The following is a 27,054-nucleotide window of genomic DNA, read 5'->3' on the forward strand; positions in this document are numbered from 1 at the left end:
GTTCCAATCGGCTGTAAATACGAACCATTGGCTGGGCACGGTGGCTCACGCCTGTAATCCCAACACTTTGGGAGGCCAAGGTGGGCAAATCACTTGAGGTCAGGAGTTTGAGAACAGCCTGGCCAATATGGTGAAACCCCGTCTCCACTAAAAATATAAAAATCAGCCAGGCATGGTGGCACGTGCCTGTAGTCCCAGATACTCCAGAGGCTGAGGCAGGAGAATGGCTTGAAACTGGGAGGTGGAGGTTACAGTGAGCCGAGATTATGCCATTGCACTCCAGCCTGGGCGACAGAGTGAGACTCAGTCTCAAAAAAAAAAAAAAAAAAAAAAAGAACCATTGGCTAAGGCTTACTAGAATTTTAAGGGAGGTGTCTAATATTAAAAAAGCATAAGCCAAAATAAACAATAAATAAAAACTTGAAGAAAGGAAATACTATGCAGGGAGCAAAAGAAAAAATAAAAACCATCATCACCACCTCAATTTATATCCTCAGAGAGTTGAGAGACGACATTATACCCACAAAAGAAGATCATGGGGCCTTTTTTAAAAATTGAGATATAATTCACATACCATAAAATTCACCACTTTAAAGTGTACAATTTGGTAGTTTTTTATATATTCACAAGGTTGTACATCCATTGCCATTATCTAATTCTAAAACATTCTCATTATCGCCCCCAAAAAACCCCATACCCATCAGCAGCCACTCCTCATTCTCCCCTTCCCCCAGATCCTGGCAACCACTAGTCTGCTTTCTGTCTCTATAGATTTGCTTATTCTGGACATGTCATATAAATGGAATCATACAATTCATAGCCTTTCTGTCTGGCATCTTCCACTTAGCATGTTTTCAAAGGTTGTAGCATGTGCCATTACTTCGTTCCTTTTTGTAGTTGAATATTATTGCATTGTATGGATATACCATATATATGCGTGTGTGTGTGTGTGTGTGTGTGTGTATATATATATACACATATATATAGACACATAGATATATATTTTGAGATGGGGTCTCACTGTGTCACCTAGGCTGGAGTGCAATGGGGTGATCTTGGCTCACTGCAACCTCCGCCTCCCGGGTTCAAGTGATTCTCCTGCCTCAGCCTCCCAAGTAGCTGGCATTACAGGCCTGCACCACCATACCCGGCTAATTTTTGTGTTTTTAGTAGAGACGGGGGTTTCGCCGTGTTGGCCAGGCTGGTCTCAAACTCCTGACCTCAGATGGTCCACCCGCCTTGGCCTCTCAAAGTGCTGGGATTACAGATGTGAGCCACCATGCCCGTCAGATATACCATATTTTTTTTATCCATCTATCAGTTGGTAGACATTTGGGTGATTTTTATTTTTTAAGGAAGATGCAGAGAACAAGTTCTTGGAGACTTAAAATATGTTGTTTCCTTCAATGAAGATGATTACTTTGCAGATGGCGAGGGTCCATTAGGTGCCTAGCACAATTAATGAAGAAGAGACCCTCACAAAGACACAACATTTTGAGATTTCAGAATGTCAGGTATAAGCCAGGAAGAAAAAGACAGGCTTTATGATAGAGCAGACTTCTCAACAGCAGCCCTAGACGCAAATAGGTCATGGAACTGTGTCTTCCAACATGTGAGGGAATGTTATTTACAATCTGAAATTATATTTCCAGTCAAACTGTCAGATATGGAGGCTCAATAAAGACATGCAAACATTTGCAAAAATGTTCATGCAAAAATTTTCAAACACTCAGACTTTCAAGAAACTTAGCTCTTTTTCAAAAGCAACTCAAAAAAGATGTACTCTACCAAAACAAGGTGGAAAACAAGAAAGATGACATGAACCTCAGGGAGAGACAAATTGTTAAGAATATTTACTATCATAAGAAAAAGCCTGAAAAGATATGCATCAAAATGTTAACAGTGGTTATGGCACCAGGAGGTAGAAAAGGGGATTATTTAAATTTTCTCCATGTTTTTCTATACCTTCTAATTTTTCGATAGGAACGTCATACTGTACCTACCAGTTACTATATCTTTGACACACGTGGATGCAGACAGCCAGGGGCAGGCTGATAGAGAAGAGACAAAGAAAGAATAGAGGGGGGCCGGACGCGGTGGCTCACGCCTGTAATCCCAGCACTTTGGGAAGCTGAGGCGGGCGGATCATGAGGTCAGGAGATCGAGACCATCCTGGCTAACACAGTGAAACCCCGTCTCTACTAAAAATATGAAAAATTAGCCGGGTGTGGTGCCGGGTGCCTGTAGTCCCAGCTGCTCGGGAGGCTGAGGCAGGAGAATGGCGTGAACCCGGGAGGTGGAGCTTGCAGTGAGCCGAGATCGCGCAACTGCACTCCAGCCTGGGCGACAGAGCAAGACTCCGTCTCAAAAAAGAAAAGAAAAAAAAAGAGAAGGAAGGGGAGGGAAGGAAAGATGTGGAGTGTGGAGCTCTGGGGGCCACTGTGCTTCTCTGAACACAATTATCCTGCTTTCGGTGCCCTTGTCCTGTCGGCAGCCCCCAGGGCCACAGTAATATTTGTGAGTCTGTCAGTCTGCCCTGCTAGGTACAGATCTCCCTCAGGACAGAGGCTGGATCTTGTTCATCTTATATCTATTCCCAGTGCCTGGCAGAGAAAATACATGGAATTGGTGCTTGAATGAATGTAGAGAGGAAGAGAAAGGAAGGAGGAGGAAAAAAAAAAAAAACAAACCTCACCTGGCTGGGCATGGTGGCTCATGCCTGTAATCCCAGCACTTTGGGAGGCCTAGGATGGCAGATCACTTGAGCCCAGGAGTTCAAGATCAGCCTAGGAAATAAGTAAGACCCCTTCTCTAAGAAACAAAAACATTTTTTAAAAAATTAGCTGGGCATGGTGGCACATGCCAGTAGTCCCAGCTACTTGGGAGGCTGAGTTACAGAGCAAGACCCTGTCTCAAGAAAACAAAAACAAAACCCACCAAATGTAGAGCATAAATCTGGTGAGACCTGAAGTAGGGATGCCATCAAGGTTTTAGCACCACTTGCTGGGGTGGTCAGTTCCACTGTCGGAGAACTTACCTCATTTCCACTCTCGGAGAACTTACCTCAGCTGGGTCCAGCCACCTGTGTCCCACTGCCACTCAGCTGTTTCTTCAGGCAAGGACTGGGGGAGCTGGGAATGTCCACAGGGGCTAGAGAATGGAGAATGTCTTTTGCACACATTAAAGTTTCAGAACAACTACACTCAGACCACAGCTCCCCAGCTACTGGTAGTCCCAGAGCTCTTATAAACCTCCTGGGGCCTACTTGAGAGGAACATTTTGGGTTCATGGCAGGGGTGTTGTGCTGGGGGGGTGGCAAGAAGGGAAGTCCTGATTTGTAGTGTTTGCCAATTTTCATAGTTTTCAGTATTTCCATCACAGCCAATTTCAACCTACTATGTAATGTTATTGAGGGTGGAGTTGGGAAGAGGTGAGCTCTCATGGACTGGGGCAAGCTGGTTCCAGCACGCACTGGTAATGCCAATGATGGATATAACTACCAAGTGCCGCTTCTGCATGAGCACAAAGTTGGATGACTTGGATGTTTGGATGGAATCAAAGAGCTTCTGGTCCAGGGAAGGATGGAAGTAGCCACATATGCTATGAGTACCGCCAGGGAGAGTTTGGTGGAGAGTTTTTGATCAGGGGATGCAAAAAGGATCAAGACAGCTGGATGGGACCTGCTATACAAAGAAAGAACTTTGTACAACTTCCTTATCAACTAAGAAAGCAGGCTTTCATTCTAATTGTTCTGATTTGCAGATGAAAAAACTAAGGCCTAACAAGCTAATGGTCACACAGCTAATAAATAGGCCACCGTTGGGACAAACCCAAGCCTTCTGATTTTTCATTAAGATTAAACTTGTCTACAGTATTCAAACCCATAAATCTTAAGTGAACAGCTTTGAACATTTCAGTACCCAGAAGGCTCCTCGTACCCCTTCTTGGGTAATTGGGTCTTCTAATTCTTAATCCAGTCCGCTTTACACCAGTCCTTACTGACTTTGGGTTGGCAGTATATCATGTACTTACAAGTATGGCTTCAAGGACAATGTTCCTCAGTGGTTAAGCACACAGACTTTGGGGCCAGACTGCCGAGATTCAAATCCCAGCTTCAGCTGTTTGACCCCAGGCAGGTTACTTAATCTCTAGATCCTTTTTTTTTTTTTTTTGTCAGGGTCTCACACTGTCATCAAAGAGGGAGTGCACTGGCACAATTATGGCTCACTGCAGCCTCGAACTCCTAGACTGAAGTGATCCTTCCACATCAGCCTCCTGAGTAGCTGAGACTACAGGTGCATGCTACCATGCCCAGCTAAATAGTTTTTCTTTTTTTTTTTTTTTTTGAGATGGGGTCTCACTCTGTTGCCCAGGCTGGAGTGCAGTGGTACTACCCTAACTCACTGTAGCCTTGACCTACAGGGCTCAAGTGATCCTTCTGCCTCAGCCTCCCAAGTAGCTGGGACTAAGGTTGCACACCACCACACCTGGCTAATTTTTAAAATATTTTGTGGAGACAGAGTCTCACTATGTTGCCCAGGCTGGTCTTGAACTCTTGGTCTCAAGTGATCCTCCTGCCTCTGCCTCCCAGAGCACTAGGATTACAGGCATGAGCCACTGCACCCGGGCCAATCTCTGTATTTAGATTCCCACTTATAAATGAGGATAAAGGCATCACAGGGTTGTTGTAGGCTGATACGGGTTAATACAAGTAAAGTGCTTAGAACAGTTCCTAGTTCATACCAAGTGTTCAGTAAGGCTCAGCCTATCATTATTTGGCAAGGGAGAAGCAGCCGTCCTGGCCCAGAAATCAGAGAGGTGTGAAGAAATTGATTAGAGATCAAGAAGGCAATCAGCCTCAGGCTTCCTTCACGGTTTCCCAACCTGGGGTCAGTGGAGCCAACTCCTAGAGAAACTTAGAACTTCTGAATTGAGAGGGACTAGCCATCTTGCAGCTGGGTACTTGTATCTTGCAGATGAGAATCAGAAACCCAGAGTTCAGTGTGTGCCCTTATATTAATATTAGGCTGGTGCAAAAGTAATTGTGGTTTTTGCTGTTACTTTCAATGGCAAAAATCGCAATTACTTTTGCACCATCTAATACTAGTCACTTCCCTGCTCTGGGACTCTGCTTCTTCCATTGAAAAGGAAGCAGAATGAGGTGGATACCGAGGTCCCTTCCGCAGAAGCTCTGACCTGAGGACCAACTCACCTTGCTTAGATGTGGAGGCTGCACCCGGGACAGACCCCCACGTGAAGGTAGCAAGTTGGTGGGAGAGGCAAGACCTCACCTCCCTGCCAGCACCCTCCATTTGTAGGGGAATGGCTTCTGAAATGGACCCAGATGCAGGACTGCCCTGGGCTAGCTCTTTTCCCAGGCGGCAGACCCAGCTGCCTGCATTGGAATCACCTGCTTGGAAGCTGTTCAATCTGCAGGTGTCTGGGCTCCACCCTGAGGAGTGGGATGGGTATTTGCATGTTAACAAGCTCCCTGGGTGATTCTTGGGCACGTTCCGAGTTTGAGAAATATTGGATTGGAGGGCTGGGATCCAGGATGGGAGGTGCAAGCTCTCATATTAGAAATAGCTGCCATTTATCCAGTACCCACTCCATGTGGGGCACTTTTTGACATCTCTAATCTTTACAACCACCACCCTGCAAAGTAGGCATTATTACTCTAATTGTACAGAAGAGAAAACTGAGACCCAGAGCAATTAAGTTGCCAGGCATCATCCAGATAATGAGACAAGGAGCCAAAACTTTAGCTCAGGTCCTTCTTTGCTCTTCTGCCTCCTTGCTGAGCTCCTAAACAGCTGCCTCTTACCTGACTCGAAACAGCGCTGGGAGGTGACCAGCTGAACTGGGAGAGGGGTGGGTTAATGTCAAGGCGCCTGCAGCTATGGTTCAGGGAGGCAAGGAGGAAGGTGGCGGTGGGGGGGGGGGGGGTGAAGAGGAGAGGGAGAAGGGGAGAGAGGAGGGGGAAGGGTCCCATGGCCCATCTCTGTTTTTCCGTCTCCCTTTCCCTCTCAGGCATTCTTCAGGCTCACAGCCGCTGTTTTGACAGGGTGTGAAGCCATCCGCAACCTTTGTCTTCTCTGCTTCCCAGCCTCCTATTGTCTCACTAATTAAAGACGGCTTCAAAAATTTCCCCTGCTGTGTGCTGCTTGGCAGAATGCCAGCATCCCACTGGGGAAAGCCACAGCAGGCACCTGGTACTCGGGCACTGGGAGACACCTGGGCCCTGGCAGGGGCCGGCTGGGGAAGGGAGTTGGGCCAGGGGTGAAAGGAAGCAGCCTCGGGGCAGGGCAGGCAGGGGCTGGTAATTCTTAGGCCTACAGCAGGAGGATGGGGTTCTGGAAGGAGGGCTGGGAGTTCTCACCTATCCTCAGCTAGAGTTGCTCAGTCCCCATTTGAAAGAGTTTTCTGAGCGATTCCCCAGCAGCCCCCATCACCTGCTCCTGTGTCCGACAGAACTTCCCTTGGGATGCTTTTTGTGACAACTCACCTGAAAGCTCTCATTCCCCAAGCCTTTGCCCAGGCCATTCCTTCTGCCATATGGTGACAAGCCATCTGGGTTGCCTGGGGCTGGGGGGTTTTGGGGGGATGCAGGACTTAAATGCTGAAACTGGGAAATGGGGACAAGTTGGTCACCCCACTCTGCTTCCTCATCATCCAGGTGTCAGTCCCTTCCTCAAAGAGGCCACCCAAGTTAACATAGCACCAAGTCACTCTCCTGTGACCCTGTTTAGTTCCTGAAATAGCTTTTTATTGCTGCCATAACAAATCACCACAAACATAGCAGCTTAAAGAAACACACATTTGCCATCTCACAGCTCTGTCGGCCAGAAGTCTGTCTGGGTTGGCTCAGCCGATTTCTCTGCTCCAGGTTTCCAAAAGGCCAAAATCAAGGTGCCAGCCAGCTGGACTCTATCTGAAGACTCTAGGAGGATCCACTCCTGAGCTCATTCAGGTGGCTGTAGGACTGAGGTCCCTGTTTCCATGCTGGCTGGCAGCTGAGGGTGGTCCTCGGCTCCTAGACGGTGCCTTCCAGTCCTTGTGCACAGCTTCCTCAGAACCAGCAACAGGATATCAGATCATCGCACGCTTGGAATCCCTCTTCTGCCTGCCGCTGGAGAAAGCTGCTTTAATGACTCATGTGACTAGATTTGTCCCACCCAGATAATCCAAGACATTCTCTCATCTTAAAGTTCATAACCGTAATTACATCTGCAGGATTCCTTCTGCCTTGGAAGGTGACAGATTCCATAGGCTCTGGGATTAGAGTGTGGGAGTCTTTGGAGCCCCATCCCTCCTGCTGTCCGTCATTCCTTCCGAGCCCCTACCACTCTCTGATGTCTACTTACACATTTATTGTCCATCTATCCCCCCAAGTAAAATCCATGAGCGGAGGGATTGTGTTTGAGTTGTTCAGTGCCGTGTCCCCAGCCCTCCTGAAGCAACACTTGGCACACAGTGGGTTGTCGATGTTTGTTGAATGAGTGAGTGAACTTTACAGGGACTTTTGGATGCAGAGTGGAAGTGGGAACTTCTGGCAGGTCCAAGGAGGCTTCCTACATACACCCCTCCGCAGAGCAGGTGGCATCAGGTAGGCAAAGCACCCCTCCTGGATGCCAGGCCCCAGCTGCTGGCATCCCCCAGCCTACCTCTCTGCCAGTGTTCTTCCCTCTTCCCACCTGAGGGTAAGACTAGTAGGACCCCTACCCTCACCCCTGACCCTCAGTCTCTCCCTGCCTGAGAATCCCAAAGGGCAGAAGCCACTGCTGAGTGTGTCCCTGAGGGGTGATGACGAGGTAAAGGCAGAGCCTGTCTGGCCTGCGCTGGGTTCAAAGCCAATGCACCTGGGACTTCAAACAATTAATTTCCCCAATCTGCAAAATGATCAGCTTCTGAGGGAAAACAATTAGCCCACTGCAAATTGGAATTGTCATCTCACTCCTGATTTTAATTTGGACTAATGAGGGCTAAGTGATTCCTGCTCCCTCCCCTCCCACTGCCCCTAGGCCCTGAGCACTCACCTGCCAGTGGGCACTTAACCCTCAGCTGCCCACCTTGCATCAGAGGCTGAGGAAGTTTTTGGGCTGGCACAGGGCCCAGGGCCAGGCTGGGCAGGTGCTGGCAGGACAGAGGGAGGGAAGAAGAGAGCACCTGCGGCTCGGCCCACAGGGGAGCTGCCTGTTTACAAGGCTCATAGGTAATCAAAGTTTTATTGAACGGAATTGACTACTGGCTCACTCCTTGTCACAGCCAGTTACCTCTGGCTGCACAGTCTCTGGGGACCCTGCTTCCAGGAGTGTCTGTTTGCCTTCTTCACGCCAGGGTGCCTCTGCCTGGCCTTGCTCTCCCCATACCCCCTACTGCCATGGTGGGGAGAGGCCATGATTCTCTGCAGCCGGGAGAGGGCTCACGTCCATGTCTGCCAGTCATGGGGATCAGTGTGGGAAGTGAACCTTGGACCATTTAGTCTAACTCCAGTTCATCTAAACAAATTAAGGCCTAGAGAGGAGAAGGATCTGGTCAAGGTCACACAGGGGTCAAGGCCCAGGAGGAACTCACGGCCCTTCATGTTTCTTCTGATTGCTTGCTTAATTGTCTATCTTCTTTCCTGGATACTGCTTTCCTCTCTTGCCTGCACAATGCCTGGCATGTTCAGGGATGCAGGAAAGAAGAAAATAAAGCATCCCGAGCAACCCTGTCCATGTTCTTCTACCACCTCCCACCCCTACTTAGCCTCGTTTCCAGTTGGGTTGGTTTGATTCATTCATGTGCACATCCATTCGTTCACACCCTGCAGCTGTGTGCTGAGAACCAGGCCGTGAGCTGGGGATACAGAGATAAATAAGACCCATCCCTGCCCTCTAGGACCTCACAGTCTAGTGGTTTCTGAATGTGGGGCTGTTCGGCCCAGAGCCCCTGACCCTCAGCAGGTTGCTGTTAGGCGAGAACCAACCCTACGTCCTGAGCAGCAGCAGGTAAGGGAGTCAGCTGCAGCTCCTGGCTGCAGACTGGCCCTGTGCTCATCCACCTCTTTGAGTCGCCGCCACTGCTTGAAGAGTTTAGTTTGGAATCAGAAACCCTGAGTTCTTGTCCTGGCTTTGATGCTGATTTGCTCTGTGGCCTTCCACAAATCCCTTCACCTGGTGTACTTTCTGAAGCCAGGGTCTGGGCTTTGGTGCATCCACCTGACTTCTGGTGACTCTAGCCTGACCTCATCCCAGCTCCACGCAGCTGCCTCTCCCTCCATGTGCCAGTGGAGGCAGCTCGGCTAGTGGGAAGGCCTCTGTTCTGGTCAGGAGCCATCTCTATCTGGGCCTGCCACCACCACTGGGTAATCTCAGTTAGCTGTAAAGTGGGGAAGGTCACCACCTTGAGGGTTGGGGGCTGTGGTCTGAACAGCTCCACATTTCAAAACCACTAGACTGTGTGGTCCTGGAGGGCAGGGATGGGTCTTATTTATCTCTGTATCCCTAGCTCATGGCCTGGTTCTCAGCACACAGCTGCAGAGTATAAATGGATGAATGAATCAACCAAAAAGTAGGCTGGGGGGGCGAGGCTAGAAGACCAACTGTGTGGTAACAAGTCCATGCAGGTGAAGGCTCCCTTGAATAAAACTCTCAGGGCCATACGAGAGGACCTCATTTTTGGTGTGCAGCGGTCGCATCTTGGATACCATCCCTCAATTCAGCGGACATACAAAGTGGAGGTGCTGCGGGGGAAGCAGTGGAAAGCACATGGAAGGAATTTCCCGGCTCTGGGCCGATTTTCTTGGGGTTCCTGGATTGGATCCTCTTTCAGGCTTCTTTCAACTCTTGACATGCTGGGATTTGGCATTGAGATGTACCCAGTAGTGAGGGCAGCCTTGGGAGAGGTTACAGCTTCTTCTGCACCCTGCCCAGGCCCTCTCTCACTGTGGGAAGGTGCAGTTGGCTGCACCTCTCTGACATTTTCCTTTTCACATTTTCCCCACTGTCTGTTTCCACACCTGCTGCCGACCCCAGCCCATCCTGTTCCAACCCTGTGCTCTTTCCCTATGGTTTGGCCCATCTTGTCTTCAGGGGCTATAGCTGGGCTCACCTGCCAAGTGTCCCTGAGTAAATGGTGGAGGTGGGATTTGAACCTAAGTCTTTCTAATCCACAGTCTGTCAGAATATAGAAATGTATGTTCAATAGAAATATAATGCAAGCTGCATTAAAAAGGCAAAAAGAAACAGGTGAAGTTAATAACATTTTAACCCAATATAGCAAAAATATTTCAAAATGCAATCAATAACAAATTCATGAATGAGATGTTTCACATTCTTTTTTCATATTAAATCTTTGAAAGCTGGTGTACATTTACATGTCCAGCACATCTCCATTTGGACTGGCCACATTGCAAATACCCAGTGGCCCCATGTGGGGCTGCCACCTTGGACAGCTCTGGTCTTTGTTCTTGATACTGCTCCTTCCTGCTGAGTCATAGAGTGACTCCGCATAAAAATCAGAGCTGTCCATCTGGGCTTTGCTTCTCTTTCACTTCCTACTGCTCTCAGGGACCAGCCCTTCTTCTTTGGGCTCTTTTGGAGTTGGTGCTCTCTCCCCTTCCCTCTTACCTTCTTACCTGCCCATCCTCCACCTCCTCTCCCCTCATTCCCTCTCTCCCTTTCCTTGTTGTCAGACAAGAAACCTTTAAATAGGTGAGACAAAGGTGACAAATGTTCCTCATTTACATTCAAGTTCTATCTGCTTTTTTGGCCCTGTTGAATGGCACCTCTATCAAAACATCTGATTTGGAAATGTCAGAGTGGCTTTTGATAAGTCATCAGTCACTCTGATGGTAGCTGACAGATGTGGGTAACAGTGTGGTGGTAACTAATATACTGTGGAATGCATCTTTTGCAATTGTGTGGTATTTTATTTATTCAACGTGGCATGAAATCTCTATTGAAGGAAAGAAACTATTAACCCTGCCAGACCAGTCTCTTTAAGGCCTTCTTTTCTCCTTAACTTTCTAGCCTTTTTTTTTTTTTTTTAACCTCCTTGCTTCCTTTCCTGGAATCAGAATCTTGCAATCCCAGTCACTGCAGGCCAAGTTCTTGGGCACCCCCTCGCCTATTGCAGCAAAAGTCAAGCCAGCCACACTCATGGAGGCTCTGCCATCCCTACAAGTAGTGGGTAAAAGCTTCTGGGTTGAGACGGAACCCTGGCTTGGAATCCAGTTGCTCTTTCCCCATGGCTGGGCTCATCTTGTCTTTGGTGGCTGTAGCTGGGCTCGCCTGCCAAGTATCCTTGAGCAAGTGTTGGAGGTGGGATTTGAACCTAAGTCTTTCTAATCCACAGTCTATGTTAGAATATAGAGATCTATGTCCAATAGAAATATAATGCAAGCCCTATTAAAGAGGTAAAAAGAAACAGGTGAAATTAATAACATATTAACCCAATATATCAAAAACATTATTTCAAAATGCAATCAATAACAAATTCATGAATGAGATATTTCACATTCTTTTTTCATATTGAATCTTTGAAAGCTGGTGGACATTGACATGTCCAGCACATCTCAGTTTGGACTGGCCCATGAATCTTGCCTGAGTCCTGGCTCCCAGGTTCTCATGAAGGGAGAAAATCTAGCCTTGGCAGCCGTTGTTCCCCGGATGTAACTTCTCCCTCCTCTCTGCCAGCTCCCCCAGCTCTCCCAGAGTCTGCCACTGTAGCTGCCATCCCTGAGGGGCTGCACTGCTCCTGGGTTGTAGTAACCCAGGTGCCTACTATCCCTGTTTCCCCATAATTTCAACTCAAACAAGAGTAGTTTTTTTGAAAAGAACGTTCACTAAAAACTAAACGAAAAATAACACACACACACACACAGCCTACCCCAAGAAAGCATGGAAATAAATCCCAAGTTTTGTCAGGTCATATATTTCTGATCTAAAATACAGGCAGTCAGGTCCCTAATGAGATGGGCTGGTTCAGTCCAGGCAGCCTGGTCCACGCCCCTTCTCCCATTTCACCTGTGTCTGGAGTCGCCCCTCCCCATCTTTTCTCACCATGGAGGTCTTCCTCCCCTGCCACCACTTTTTCCTCCGGTCCCCCTCCCATTTTTTGGGGGTTGAGACTTTGGCCAGGTATTGCAAGTAGCCAAGCATGGTGGGATGACAGGTCTCTAAAGGCCCTGGGTTGTTACTGAGAGAAATCACTGTGCTAACACAGTGATATGGTTTGGCTCTCTCTCCCCACCCAAATCTCACCTTGAATTGTAATCCCTATAATCCCCACATGTCAAGGGTGGGACCAAGTGGTGGTAATTGAATCATGGGCGTGGTTTCCCCCATGCCCTTCTCATGATAATAAATCTCATGAGATCTGATGGTTTTTATAAGCACCTGGCATTTCCCCTGCTTGCACTCACTCCGTCCTGCCGCCCTGTGAAGAAGGTTCCTGCTTTTCTTTCTGCCATGATTGTAAGTTTCCTGAGGCCTCCCCAGCCATGCAGAACTGTGAGTCAATTAAACCTCTTTCCTTTATAAATTACCCAGTCTTGGGTATTTCTTCATAGCAGTGTGAGAATGGACTAATACACAGCCATTCTGAAGTTTCCTTATCAGTACATGGAGATGATAATACCTGCCTCAGAGAGTTGCCATGATGATTCCGCATGCAATCACACATATGAGAAAGTGCCTTGTCGACCTAAACCCTACTGTGAAATCATTCTTTTTTTTTTTTTTTTTGAGACGGAGTCTAGCTCTGTCACCCAGCCTGGAGTGCAGTGGCGCGATCTCGGCTCACTGCAAGCTCCGCCTCCCAGGTTCCCGCCATTCTCCTGCCTCAGCCTCCGGAGTAGCTGGGACTACAGGCGCCCGCCACCACGCCCGGCTAATTTTTTTGTATTTTTAGTAGAGATGGGGTTTCACCATGTTAGCCAGGATGGTCTCGATCTCCTGACCTCGTGATCCGCCCACCTCGGCCTCCCAAAGTGCTGGGATTACAGGCGTGAGCCACCGCGCCCGGCCGAAATCATTCTTTTACCCATGTCCAGACACGATGGAGGAAAGGCTGCCCAGTGCCACCTTAGCAACTGACCCAGCCCATTCTCCACTCATTCTTTAAGGAGAGATGCCAACACACACACAAGTTTTAGCATGAGCCTTTCCCTGTTCCTGTTTCCTTGGGGTGCTGTTTGTGATTTCTGCAGAAGGCAGCATCTTATAAAGAAAAGAACTGTTACTCTAGGGCCAGACCAACCTGGCTCCAATTTTAGCTCAGTGCAACTTATTGTATGCCTCTGGGCAAATAAGCCGCCTCAGTTTCCCCATCTGTATAATGATTTAAGTATACCAGTCACACAAGAGTTGGACCTATGACACTGTCAATGCTCATGACTGTGAATTCCCTTCTTCATCCCCACCCCATCCTCACCCTCTCCCTCTCTGTGCAGGTGTAAGGTGGAGAAAGTACTGGATAGCTGGCGAAAGCCCTCTGCCCTGCCCTGTGGCTTGGAGTAGATAGGTGTGGAATCCAGATGGGATGAGCCTATCAGTCCTCTAACCATCAACCTCCCACATACCTAGTCTACACACAGGCCTGCTCCAGCAGGACCCAAGTTAGCTACCCTTGGGGAGGGACTGCTACCTTTACAGGAAGCTTCTATTAAGAGGGTCCCACTGCTAGCCCTGGGAACCATGTTGTTTATTCTTTTACCCCAAGCTGCATTTATTGAGCACTGACCATGTGCAGACCCTATGCCAAGTGAGGGGATGCTAGGGATGAGGGAGGCCCAGCCAGCCCCTGCTCTTGAGAAGCTCAGTCTGGGGAGGCAGATGGACTTGCCATGGCTCATGCTAAACTAGGGTAGGTGTTGTGGGAGCAAGAGGAGAGAAGGAAGGTGTCACAAAGGAGATGACAATTGAGCTGGCACTTGGAGGATAATTATGAGCTCCCTAATAAGAGAATGGAAAGACATTCCAGAACAACAGGTTCAAAGACCTGAAATCACAAAAGAGAACAGCCAGCTCCTGTCCAGGGCAGGGGAAAAAGAAGAGGAGGAGAGGATCTGAAGAGGTGGGCAGGCATGGGGCTGTCGGGGGAGCTGCTAGACCAGCCAAGGGGTCTACCCTTTGAGAAAGGAGAGAAAGTGACCTCCCCCATCACCAGGACAGAAAGGGAGGGAGGCTGCGTGGTACAGATGGAAAGCCCAGATGGCAACTATGGAATGTCAGGGAAGAGCACTGTAAGGAGAGCTTCATGGAGGAGAAGGGGCCAGGTGTGAGGATTTGGTAGAATGTGGTCAACAGTGTAGGGGAAATGTGGCTTCTGACCACCACTCCCATTTTACTAAGCAGCTGTTCCCCCCAGGACCTCCTTTTCTCTGATATTGCAGTGGTGCAGCAGATGGGTAGAGGCATGCATGTCCCTGCCCATGCCTGCTGGGAAAGGGAACCCATTTATTGAGTGCCCGTTGCATGCTAGATACTATGTCAGATTCTCTGCCAGCATATCACATTTAATCCTCATGATAATTCTGTCATATATTATTCTCATTTTACAATATGGAAGTTGACACTCAGAGAGGTTCAGTAATTTGTTCAAGGTCACACTGGTGAGAAGAGGCCAGGGCAGGATTTGAACTCAGGTCTTTCACATTCTAAAGGCTTTGTTCTTTCCACTTTGTGGTGCAGAGCATTTGGTTCCCAGCTTCCTGAGGCTGATCTTCCTCTAGCCCCTGGGTTTCTGGAGGAATTTATATGACATTGTTGCTGCCTTCATCATTAGAAGGCTGTCACCAGGGTGACAGGGAACAGTAGATATGGAGCTGTCACAATGGGAAAAATGAGGCGATGAGGAAGGCACTCCATCACCACCTCTGGATTAGAGGCGGCCACAGCTCTGCCTGGCACACACTCCCTGTCATGATTCTGTTTCGGCTGCACCCCAACCTCATCCTCGCCCCCTCTTCAAATGGGTGGAATCCAGGCCTCAAAATCCACCTTGAATTCCAAAATATGCAGTCATCTTCGTGGAAAGGGGCCAACCCACCATCTTCAGAACCAAGCAAGGACTAGAACAGCACTTAACGTTTTGGGAGGCCACAGACCCCTCTCAAAAGTTGATAAAAGCTATGGACCTTCTTGCCGGAAAAATGAACCTGTGCTCACACATTCACACACAAACATGTTTGCATGCAATTTCAGATAATTCCCAGACTCTCTGCAGTCCAACTGAGGACTTCAGATTAAGAAGGCTTTCTCTCTGGAGATGCTGGGGGAACACATTTATAAAATACATAGTTTCTGATGATGTCTCCTTTTCTGACCCCTTCTCTGTTCGTAAGCTCCTGGAGAAAACAAAGGAAATAAATGTAACTCAGATGAAGTAATTGTTTTAGAAGAGTGTGTTGGCATCCCCATGTGTGGGGAGGTTGAAGCACTGGCCAAAGTGAGAGCTTTGGGTTATCTGTCTGTTTAAATCGCTCAGGGTTCTTCATGTCCGTCATGGTGTGGGTGGGCTGCCCGACAATCAAGATTTGGCTCCATGTCCAAAAAACAGTCTATCAGGCTCTGAGCCCCTCAGGATGCTGGCTTGTGAAACACTTAGGTGCTGCACCTTCCAGGGGATGGGCTGGAAAATGCTTTGTAGAAGAGCCCGTTGCTGCAAGACCCTGATGTCCTCCTCCCTCTCACCCTCAGCTACCTCTGCAGGTTCATGTTCCTCCCTGGCAGGAAGCACGTGTGCTCTTAATAGAGCTGCCTAATCACTTGTTTAAACTAGACATTGTGTGGGTAATGACTTCTGGCTGGGACCAGAGAAAGCCATCAGCTATCCCGTGTAGGGACGAGTCCTGCCGGACATGGTCCCTGCTGGCTGCAGAGGCCGGGGCAGTCCTTCCTGAGGCAGAGCCAGCTGTGTGGTGGAGCATAGAGGGTGGATTGGGGACTGTTGGAAAATTTGGCAAAGAGAGGTGGCACCTTTTTCCCTCCCTTGCCTACCCTGCTACTCCTGGGCACAGGATGAACCCAAATGTGAGGGCTGATGGGAGCGCAGAGCCGGGAGGCAGGGTGCCTGGGGTCATTTCACCCCTCTGCCAGTGGCATTCAAAGGGTAGCTCCTGGCACAGGTCAGTCCCATGTACACCTGCACCTGTCTCCAAGCTGGAGAAGACAGAAAATCTGGCAATACCTAAGGCTTCCCAGTCCCAGGGGTGTGACTATAAAGCCAGTAGATTCGCTGTTTGCCCAGAGTTTTGAGGTCTGGGGAGAGAGGTGCTAGAGAAATGTAAGTTACAGCCATGTTAATTATTATTATTTTTATCATTATTACAGGAGAGAATGTTCCCCCTGTTAATTCCCTGGGAAAATGGCTGTGAAAATGAGCTGGCACCATCTGGGCCTTGTGCCCAGGAGAGCAAGAGCACTGGCTAATACAGCCTCCAAATCTGCTCCCCTCCAAGCTGCTTTACCTGGTCCACCACTGCACCCTCTGCCTGCCACCTCCCCTAACACACACATGCACTCACGTGCACAGATACACAACACACACACTCTTCCACACCTGCAGCCCTGGCTGCAGAGAGGAGGGTGCATAGCTCCTGCAGCATTGGAGAGTGGGTTTGGCCCTTGTTCTTACCTCACTGGGAGAAAACCAACTGAGCTATAGTAGAGCCATGTGAAGGGGTGGGGGAAGACCCCTGCTTTAGTTGTTCTGGAGTTTCGCACTTACAAACACTTTCAAATGCAACATCCCGTAGGCTCTCTCACAGCCAGGTAGTTGGTGTGGTGGTGAAAAGTGACAGCTTCAGCATCACACAGAGCTAGACTTACATTGTGGCTTTTGTTAATACATGTACTGGCTGTGTGACCTCGGATCAGTTGCTTAACTTCTCTGAGCCTCCATTTCACCATCAGTAAATATAATACTACTCTCGTAGGGTTGTTGTGTGGATTAAAGTTTTTTTAAAGCTTTGTGAAAGGCCCAACATATAGTTAACATTCAATAAGTGGTGCCTATTAAAATTCAAGGCAGATATTTTTATCCCCATTTCATAGATGAAAAGAAACTGGGGTCAGTGAGGTTGTCCTATAGCTGGTGTCAACCTAAACAATGAACAGAGAGGCTCTCTAAAAGAAAAAGATACTTATTTTGGAATAGAGCATTGCACTGGGAATCCGCATGCCATAGTAAACTACATGTGTGTATTCAGGAAGGTAAAAGAAGACAAAGATTTTTAAAAGAAAAGATGAGGAGGATTACATAATTGTTTTGAAATAATTATCCTTGGCTACAAAGATCAATAACAAGGGTGATACCAGTCTGAGGTTGCATAGACAGCTGTGGACAGATGTCCTTGCAGAAATATTTTTTGTGTAAGGTTTCAATGGTCTTTGTGCAAGATTGTGGTTTTTGTAATCTTTTTGATAGTTTTTGTTATCAGGCATCCAGGCATGAGAACCCTCTCTTCATGGCCTTCCCTGGCTCTATTTGTCAGGAATTTTTTTTTTTTTCTTTTTTAACCCTGGTAAGTGCTAGAGCTGTTATTAGAACTCCTGGATTTAGATCCACATTAACTCTCTTAATGCCAAACCCTCAAATGCTGCTGTTTTCCTGGGAGACTTGGGCGGTAATGATGTGGAACTGTGTGGTCTTGAGTTAGCCTTTTTGCTTCCCCTGCAACCAGCTCTGTCCTCCCTAGCCTGCCCCACACACATGACCATCCATCTGGGGGCTTCTGAAGGTGTCACCTAGTGGCCACAGCTGTTGCTCAGTCTCTGCCAGTGGGACAAGAGAGTAGAGATGAGTAGAGGAGATCCCAGAACCTCATGGAAACCTCAGGGCCTCATGGGGTGAGAAAAGATGCTGAGGGATGGAAAGCAAGCATGGGGAAGGGGTAGAGAAGAGACAGGAGAGTCAAGAAAAGAGGTGGGGAAGGGAGAGAGGAGCCAGGCCTCACCGTCTCCTCGGAAGGAGCTGCACAGCCTGTTCTACAGGCTCCGTTTCCTACAGCCCCTGAACGCCCTTCCAGGAGGGGGAGAAGTCCCACTTTCAGAAAACTGTTTCTTCTATCTGATAATAATAACGCATCCTTATGTTTGGTGGCCTCTATGGTCTGAATGTTTGTGTCTCCCCAAAGTTTCTGTGTTGAATCTTAACCCCTCAGTGTGATGATGTTCAGGGCAGGGACTTTGGGAGGTGAGCTCATGAGGGTGGAGCCCACCTGAGTGGGATTAATGTCCTTATAAAAGAGACCCCAGAGAGCTCCCTCTCCCTTCCTGCCATGTGAGGACACAGTGAGAAGATGGCCCTCCATCCATCAACCAGGAAGAGGGCCTTCACCAGACATCAAATCTGCCAGCTCCTTGATCTTGGACTTCCCAGCCTCCAGAACCATGAACAATAAATTTCTGTTGTTTATAAGCTAGCTGGTTTATAATATTTTGTTATAGCCGCCCAAATGGACTAAGACCATGGCAAATCCAGCTATTCAATATACTTTTCAAATATGAAGTGATTATGAATTTGTGGTATATGAATTATATTTCAAAGCTGTTGTTAATATATATAATTATATAATATATACACATGTGTATATATGTGTGTAGCATCATAATATGATTTGTTAAGAGCATGGATTCTTGCTTCTTACCAGCTGTATGATCTTGGGCAGGAGGCTTAACTTCTTTTAACCTCAGTTTTCTCATCTGCACAATGGGGATAATAATATAATAGAGCTTTATGAAGATTAAAAGAGATAGTGAATGGCAAGTGCCTGGCAGAGAGTAAGCCCTTAATGAAATTAGCTAATTGTATTGCATCTATTTTAGCTATACAAGGCATATGTCATTACCTAAATAATATTTATTTATTTACTTACTTTAGAGACAGTGCCTTCTGTCACCCAAGCTTGGAGTGCAATGGTGCATTCTTAGCTCACTACAGCCTCACCTCCTGGGCTCAAGCAATCCTCCTGCCTTAGCCTCTCAAGTAGCTAGGACTACAGGTGTGCACCACCACAACAGGCTAATGTTTTTAAAAAGAGTTGTTATAGAGACGGGGTCTCACTTGTTGCCCAGGCTGGTCTTGAACTCCTGGCCTCAAGTGATCCTCCCAACTGGGCCTCCCAAAGTGCTGGGATTACAGGCATGAGCCACCATGCCTGGCTATTACTCCCATTTTAGAATTGAGGAAACTGAGCCCAGGAGGATGTTTCTCTGTACATGTCTGGAGGGCAGCACCTTGTCTTATTCATCTCTGCGATCCTGTACACAGGATTGGGCTCAATGAATCTTTGTAGAGTAAAAGACGTGTCACCCCTTGCTCAGTGGGGACCTGGCACTGGAATGCACAGCTCTGGGCTCCTAAGCCTGGGTTCTCTCCATCAAGCCAGGCTGACCAGCTAGGGAGGTTGAGAGGGCCCTTATGGCCCAGGAGCCTCCTAGAGGCCTATCGCCCTCTCCAGAGCTACCCAGGGGGCCGTGCCACCACTTGCTCACAGGGGAAGGACTTTCAAAGGTGGGCGCTGAGGCTGCCCTGCCAGGCGATGGCCATCTCAGGGCAGGGTCATTCAGCAGGCTCACGGAGCCCCCAAAACCCTTCCCCAGCCTGGGAGCAGGAGCCTGGGGGTGGCGTCCCACTAGCCAGGCAGATGAACAGCTTCTTTGCTCTGGGATTTCACTGAAAGCCCTGAAGCCCTGAAGCCCTGAGCCCTGCTTCACTTAGCACAGATTAGGCATCATGGGACCCTAAAGATCTCCACATGGCCTCTTGGCAAGTCTAGGATTGCTTCCTCGCTATGTACTACTTAGAAGACCTGGCCGGGCGCGGTGGCTCACGCCTGTAATCCCAGCACTTTGGGAGGCCGAGGTGGGTGGATCACAAGGTCAGGAGTTCAAGACCAGCCTGGCCAAGATGGTGAAACCCCATCTCTACTAAAAATACAAAAAATTAGCCAGGTGTGGTGGCACATGCCTGTAATCTCAGCTACTCTGGAGGCTGAGGCAGAGAATTGCTTAAACCTAGAGGGCGGAGTTTGCAGTGAACCGAGATCGCACCACTGCACTCCAGCCTGGGCGACAGATCGAGACTCCGTCTCAAAAAAAAAAAAAAAAAAAGAAGACCTTGGGCAAGTTACTTCACATCTGTAGGCCTCAGTTTCCTTGCCTGTAAAATAGGGGTGCCAGTAGTTCTGACTCCAACGGTGTGGGGGGATTCAATGAAATGGTGCACAAAATCGCAGAGCCGAGTCCTGTTGTGAACACTAAAGCAGGTCGGAGGCCTGGCCCCAGATCACCATGACAGCGCTCTGGCTCTGCGAACAGTAATGCGTGAGATCAGTGCTGGTGATTATATTCCCCAGGCCTCATGCCAAGGCCTGAAGTTCGGTGGGGGGGGGGGGGGGGGGGGGTGGGGGAGAGCAGGCAATCACTGTTGGGGTCCCCCTACGCTCAGTGAATGCTTTCACGAAGCGGGAGGGAGACCAGAAGAAAAGCAAGGAAAGGAAAAGAAAACCCTAGTACATTCTCCTCTGTCCTCCCCCAGCTCCGCAGCTCCTGGGGGAATTGAGCTGCATAATACAATGGGATTTAATAAAATGCCTTTAACTCACAAAGTTTGTCTGCTGCCAGCTCCTTAATTAAATTGCCTAATGCTGCTTTGCGACGGCAGCACAAACTCCTGTGTTTAAAGAGCACGGTGTTGCCATGGCACTCCCCCACAGGGTGAGCAGGGTGTGGAGGAGCATACAGATGAGGCCCGGGGGTCGGGGCCTTCCCACAGAGGAGTCCTCTCTACCACCCTCTCAGCGACTGCCCCCAGACACACACACACACACACACACACACACACACACGTCACGTGCTGCAATAGGCAGACTCTGGTCTGGGAAAGGATTTAATCCTTGCTAAGAATGCTGAGCTGTGGTTTAGAACTGGGAGACTCAGGGGCATCTGCACAGAGCAGAGCTGGTCAGCTGGTCTGGCTGTGGACAGTGGACTCCAGGCACAGCCCTTGGCACTCAGGGCAGCCCTGTGGGGCCTGGGGCAACCAAGTGTCTCCCTGAGCCGCTCCCTCTGGCTGCCAGCAGCCACCACCCTCTCCCCTGGTGCACTGTACAAATACACTCATCTATATGTGCCCTGGCTTGAGAAGGGCTGGGAAGCATTGGGCTAGAAAGCATTGGGCTAGATCTGATTGGTTTGATGAGAAAGTAGGGATGTTCTCTCACATGTGGACGGCAGAGGAAAGAGAAGCTCATTTGCTTTATGGATTTTTCCTTCAGAAGTAATAGTTCTCAGTCCTGGCTTCACATTCAAACCATTTGGGGATTTTCCCCCCAATAATTTATTGTGAAAAATTCCAACATACTGCAAAGTAAAGGGAATTTTACAGTGAGCAATCATCTACCCACCAACTAGACTCTACCATTAACCTTATTATTAGACTTGCCTTATCACCTCTCTCTCCAACTATCCATTCCTCTATCTATCAATCCATCTTAATTTTGGTGCATTTCAAAGTAAATTGCAGACATCAGTACACTTTTCCCTAAATATTTCAGTATCAACAGCTATGGGGTTCAATTTTTGCTTACAATGTTTTTCTTTTGACATAAAATTTACAAAGAAATCCTGGGAAGTTTTTTTAACACCATGTGTGCATCCTATGCCTCAGAGATTGATTTAATTGGTCTAGAGTGGGAGGTAGGCATCAATATATTTTATTTTATTTATTCTAAAAGACAGAGTCACCCTCTGTCTCCCAGGCTGGAGTGCAGTCGTGCGATCATGGCTTACTGCAGCCTTGACCTCCTGGGCTCAAGGGATCCTCCTGTCTCAGCCTCCTGAGTAGCTAGGACTACAGGCATGCACCTTGTAGCCCACTGCCCACAGCAAGACCAGTTGGCCAGCTCTGCTCTGTGCGGATGCCCCTAAGTCTTTCAGATCACTACGTTGCCCAGGCTGGTCTCAAACTCCTGGGCTCAAGCAATCCTCCCGCCTTGGCCTTCCAAAGTATTGGGATTACAGGCACGAGCCACTGTGCCTGGCCAGCATTAGTATATTTTAAAAGATCCCCATGTAATTCTATGGTGCAGCCAGAGTTGAAAAACAGAAATAACAGGATGCAAATGATTGTCATTTTTATGTCCATGATCATCCTTCTTTTAGCGTGCCCCTCTGTGTGCATGTGAATCCACTTATTTTCATGTTAGCATTATTGGGGGATCTCATTATCCAATGTGTATTTCCCAATTACAGAAGCCGCGTCTGTTTCAGGTTCTGTACGCATCACAGCAATGAGGCCATACGCATGTTCTGATGGTGATCAGGGTAGCTATGATGGCCAGGATTGTGACAGTGGCTGGAGGAGATGACGATGCTCATGGAAGGTGTTAAGTGAGTGTGGTCATGGCAGCGAGCAGGGGATTCATATGGCAAAGATGGGGCTGGTGACATTAACAGAGATGGCCGGCTGCAGGTGTGCTGACCGTAGTGATGGTGGAGGTAAATCTCACGATGGCATTGTGATAATGAGATGATATTCCTGGTGATGCTGCTGCTGTTGCCTGTCCCTGTGAGGGCAATGTGCCAACAGATGCTCGTTCCCTGCAGTGATGCTCGTCCTGGAAGAATGTTGGTTGTTACACGGCAGGAAGGTTGGTCCTTCCATTTGGGATTGTCACTGCTGCAAGGTGCAGCTCCTTCCAAAATTCTGAGACCACCTGAGAACCTTCTACCTTTGCAGCCAAGAAAGAGGCTCAGCAGAGCAGCAGCAGCTCCTTGCTCAGCTGCCCTTTTCCACTGCACTTTAAGACAGAGCTCTGGTGTTAAGTACGAGTGGGTCATTAGGAACATTTATTTAAGATGAACGGTTCTGGGAGCCAGCCGGGCTTGGGATACCAGCCATCTCGTGATCGATAGAGATTTTATTTGCTGCCTGCATGGTTTCCTGTTCCCTTCATGCCTGGTACACTCAAGAGAGGACTGGACAACTGCTGTGGTTCTCTCTCCCTTAAACCCTGCAGCAGGGAGCAGAGGTGAGCAAAGCCCCAGAGTAGTCCTGACCTCTCTCCATGAGCTAGGATGACACCCTCTCTGAATTGTACTGGGCCGCGGAGAGAGGTTTAAGGATGAGAACAAGGTTGGGGCTGCCAAGACACATTACATTTAAAATATTTATATATTAATATTTACTTGTAAATATATATAAGCCCAGAGAATAATGCTGGAAAATACCCTTAAAATAATATTGTCCAACGCTTTTATTTTACAGATGAGAAAACTAGGGTTCAGTAGTCAGCAAATAAGATCCTTGTTGAGAACAACAAAAACATCTTTTATGCATATATCTCTAACAAAGCAGAGTGAACTCACACCTGTGATCTGATCGGATCTTTAGAATGGTCCTGTGAGTAGGCAGGAAACTTCCTGCCCCCCTGACCAATAGCTCCTGAATCCCTTCCCAGATTTTTTCCACTATGCAGTGAGCCTAGGTCATAACTGTACAGCACTTCTCAGCTCAGCATGCATATTTCACACTCATATTTTCATTTGAGCTGTACGTCTCTGTAAAAAAGGGATAGTACTAGTCTTAGTCCCATTTTTCAGTAGAGAAAACTGAGGCTTATAGAAATAAAGCATCTTGCCCAAGCTTGCACAGTTAGTAAGTAGCAGAGCGGGAACTAGAACTCAGGATGCCTATGTTACTGGATGGCTTAAAACAACATAAACGTATTGTCTTGTAGATTTGGAGGCTGGAGGTTCAAAATCAAGGTGTTGGCAGGGCCATCCTCGCTCTGAAACCTGTAGAGGAGGATTCTTTCTTGCCTCTTCCTGCTTTCTGGTGGTGGCCATCAATTGGTGGTGTTCCTTGGCTCACAGCTGCAGCACTTCCATCTGTCTCCATGGCAGATGGCACCTTCCTGTGTGCCTCTGTCTTCACATGGCTTTTTTTTTTCTTATAAGGATACCAGTCATATTGAATTAGGGCCTTCCATAACAGCCTCATCATCAGATGATTACATCTTCAGACCCTATTTCCAAATAAGGTCATGTTTACAGGTACTGGGGGTTAGGACTTCACTATATCTTTTTGAGGAACACACTTCAATCCATAACAGTCCCTGACTTCCAAGCCAAGGGCCTTTTACAACATGCTGTTTGCACAGCGGGCTCCATCCCATTCATTCTCTCCTCCACGTCTTCTATTCCCAAGGACCAGGTGCTCCCCTCCCCTGCAATTCAGGATGTAGGGCTGGCTGAGAGCACTTTTCATTTTCTGCTCTTCCCAAATTATTACAAGCTAGTAAAGTAAAATCATGAAATATAGGTGGGCTTTTTGTCTTTTTTATTCCCAGACAGTAAAAATCATTAAGGCTTGCTCTTAATTAGTTTAATTTCAAAGCTTCTAAATATTGATTTAACCTACACTCTTTTGTACTTGCCGCAGTCATTGAATTATGCCTGTTATTGATCACAGATGGAAGCATTTCCTTCCACAGGCTTGGGGGCTCTGGGAGCCGCTGGTCCTGCAGCGGGTGCACTGGGCTCGGAAGGCGTGGATGGGTGTGGAGGAGAGGAAGCCTCTGCCAGATTGGAAAGGGCCTTCTCTTGAAGAAAGGCTGCTGAGCTTAGGCCAGGGTCCAGTTTCTTTCTCTTGGGTTGGCCCAGGCCCAACGGAGCTTGAATAAGTCAACTGGAAATCTCCTCATTCTATTCCAGGCTTGAGGAAGTGGAAGGAGAGCTGGGCAGCGGGGGCTGGAGAGGGTGATGTGGGATCGGGGTTTAGAGCACAGGTGTTAGGGCCAGCCAGAAGCAAGTTTGAGTCCTGGCTTTACCAGCTGAATGTTCTGGGCTTGGTACCTTACCTCTCACATCTGAGAAGTGGGGCTAGTAATTTCCACATCACGCTCTTACTGTGAGCATTCAACACAATCACTCTGGTGAGGCACCTAGCCCAAGGCCTGGCTACTAATCAGTGCTCAGTCAATGACTACCATTATTATCATTGCCCTCTCACTGGAAAAATAAAGACTGGACCTGGAAGCATACTGTATCTTCTGGCCTCAGCCTCATTACTTGTTTAGGTGTGATCTTGGACAAGTCACTTATCTTCTTTCCACTAAAATGAGGATAATGGCCCCTTTGACTTCAGAGGGCTACCATGAGAATCACATACATCGTAGTCCATTTGTGCTGCTATAACACAATACCACAGAATGGGTAATTCATAAAGAATAGAAATTTATTTCTTACAGTTCTGGAGGCTGGGAAGTCCAAGACAAGGTGCCAGCATCTGGTGAAGGCTGCTGTCTGCTTTCAAGATGGTGCCTCGAATGCTGTTTCCTCACATGGCAGAAGGTAGACAGACCAAAAAAAAAAAAAAAAAAAATTCTCTCTGTCAAGCCCTTTTAGAACAGTAATTTATTTCTTCATGACCTAAACACGTCCCAAAAGGCCCCACCTCCCAACACTGTTGCACTGGGGAATAAGTTTCTAATACATGGATTTTGTGGGATATATTCAGACCATAGCAACATATGATTGTGAATACAGAAGAATTTTTTTTTTTTTTTGAGACAGAGTCTCGCTCTGTCGCCCAGGCTGGAGTGCAGTGATGTGGTCTCGACTCACTGCAAGCTCCACCTCCTGGGTTCACACCATTCTCCTGCCTCAGCCTCCCATGTAGCTGGGACTTCAGGCGCCCGCCACCACGCCTGGCTAATTTTTTTTGTATTTTTAGTAGAGACGGGGTTTTACCGTGTTAGTCAGGATGGTCTCCATCTCCTGACCTTGTGATCTGCCCGCCTCGGCCTCCCAAAGTGCTGGGATTACAGGTGTGGGCCACCACGCGTGGCGAATTTTTTTTTTTTTTTTTTGAGACAGAGTCTCACTCTGTCACCCAGGCTGGGGTGCAGTGGCACGATCTCGGCTCACTGCAACCTCCACCCCCTGGGTTCAAGTGATTCTCTTGCCTCAGCCTCCTGAGAAGCTGGGATTACAGGTGCATGCCACCAGGCCCACTAATTTTTGTATTTTTAATTGAGTCGGGGTTTCACCTTGTTGCCAGGCTGGTCTCAAACTCCTAATCTCAAGTGATCTGCCCACCTTGGCCTCCCAAAATGCTGGGATTACAGGTGTGAGCCACCACACCCGGCCAATATGGAAGAATTTTAATTGCAAGGTGCATTTGATCTGAACAGCCTATTATTATTGATGGCTGTTGTAGCTATTGCCTTTTGTTTGTTTGGGTTTAAGTTTGCTTTTATTGTTAGAGACAGGGTCTTGCTCTGTTGCCAAGGCTGTAGTTCAGTTGTGCTGTCATAGCTCACTGCAGGCTTGAACTCCTGGGCTCAAGCGATTCTCTCACCCCAGCCTCCCAAGTAGCTAGAACTACAGGTATGAGCCACCATACCCACATAGGTGTTTTGTTTGTTTGTTTGTTTTTTGGTAGAGACAGGGTTTCGCTGTGTTGGCCAGGCTGGTCTCAAACTCCTGGACTCAAATGAGCCTCCCTTGGCCTCCCAAAGCACTGAGATTACAGGCATGAGCCACTGCTCCCAGCTGGTTACTGCCTTATATGCCTCCTTTGGCTGGCCTCTGCCTGGGTATTGTGTCCAGACCATTCTGCCTCTGGCTTGCTGCTCCAACATCTTCATCACATCACCCACACTCTCTAGACCCACGGGGAGCCACTCACTGCTTGGAACTCACTTCATATGTTTGAATCTTGGGACCTTTGCTCCTAGTGTCTCCTATCTGTGCATTACTGGCCTATGGATTCCCAGCAACACTACCCCTGTGAATTTTTCAATGGCTTTATTGAAGTATAATTTGCATACCATCAAATTCAGCCATTTTTAGCATACAGTGATTTTTTAGTAAATTCCTCTGAATGTTTGTCTAACTTCCTACACGAGGTAGAATCATGCTGTCTCCCCTAGCTTGTGCCCTGCTGCCCTTGCTCTGTGACAGCTTTTATCATCCTCTAGTACACTGGTTTAGTTTTCTTTTTAACCTGTGAATCCCCACCTGCCCTCCTCATAACTTTGTATTTGCAGCCCTCACATAC

General features: G+C 48.1%; 1 protein-coding gene across 3 annotated transcripts in view; it reads left to right on the top strand.

Annotated features, from left to right (window-relative positions):
* The window catches only part of LRRN2 (leucine rich repeat neuronal 2), a 71,824-nt gene that overhangs the window by 27,427 nt on the left and 17,343 nt on the right, over window positions 1-27,054 (top strand). The window contains exon 2 of one of the 3 annotated variants that reach the window (XM_055369097.2): window positions 25,241-25,343. The exons of the other annotated variants lie outside the window; for them this stretch is intronic. The gene's annotated coding sequence lies outside the window, so the exon portion shown is untranslated. The remainder of the gene's footprint in view (window positions 1-25,240; window positions 25,344-27,054) is intronic. 3 annotated transcript variants of the gene reach the window in all.

Source organism: Gorilla gorilla, chromosome 1 (genome assembly GCF_029281585.2).
Source record: "Gorilla gorilla gorilla isolate KB3781 chromosome 1, NHGRI_mGorGor1-v2.1_pri, whole genome shotgun sequence".
Taxonomy (NCBI): domain Eukaryota; kingdom Metazoa; phylum Chordata; class Mammalia; order Primates; family Hominidae; genus Gorilla; species Gorilla gorilla.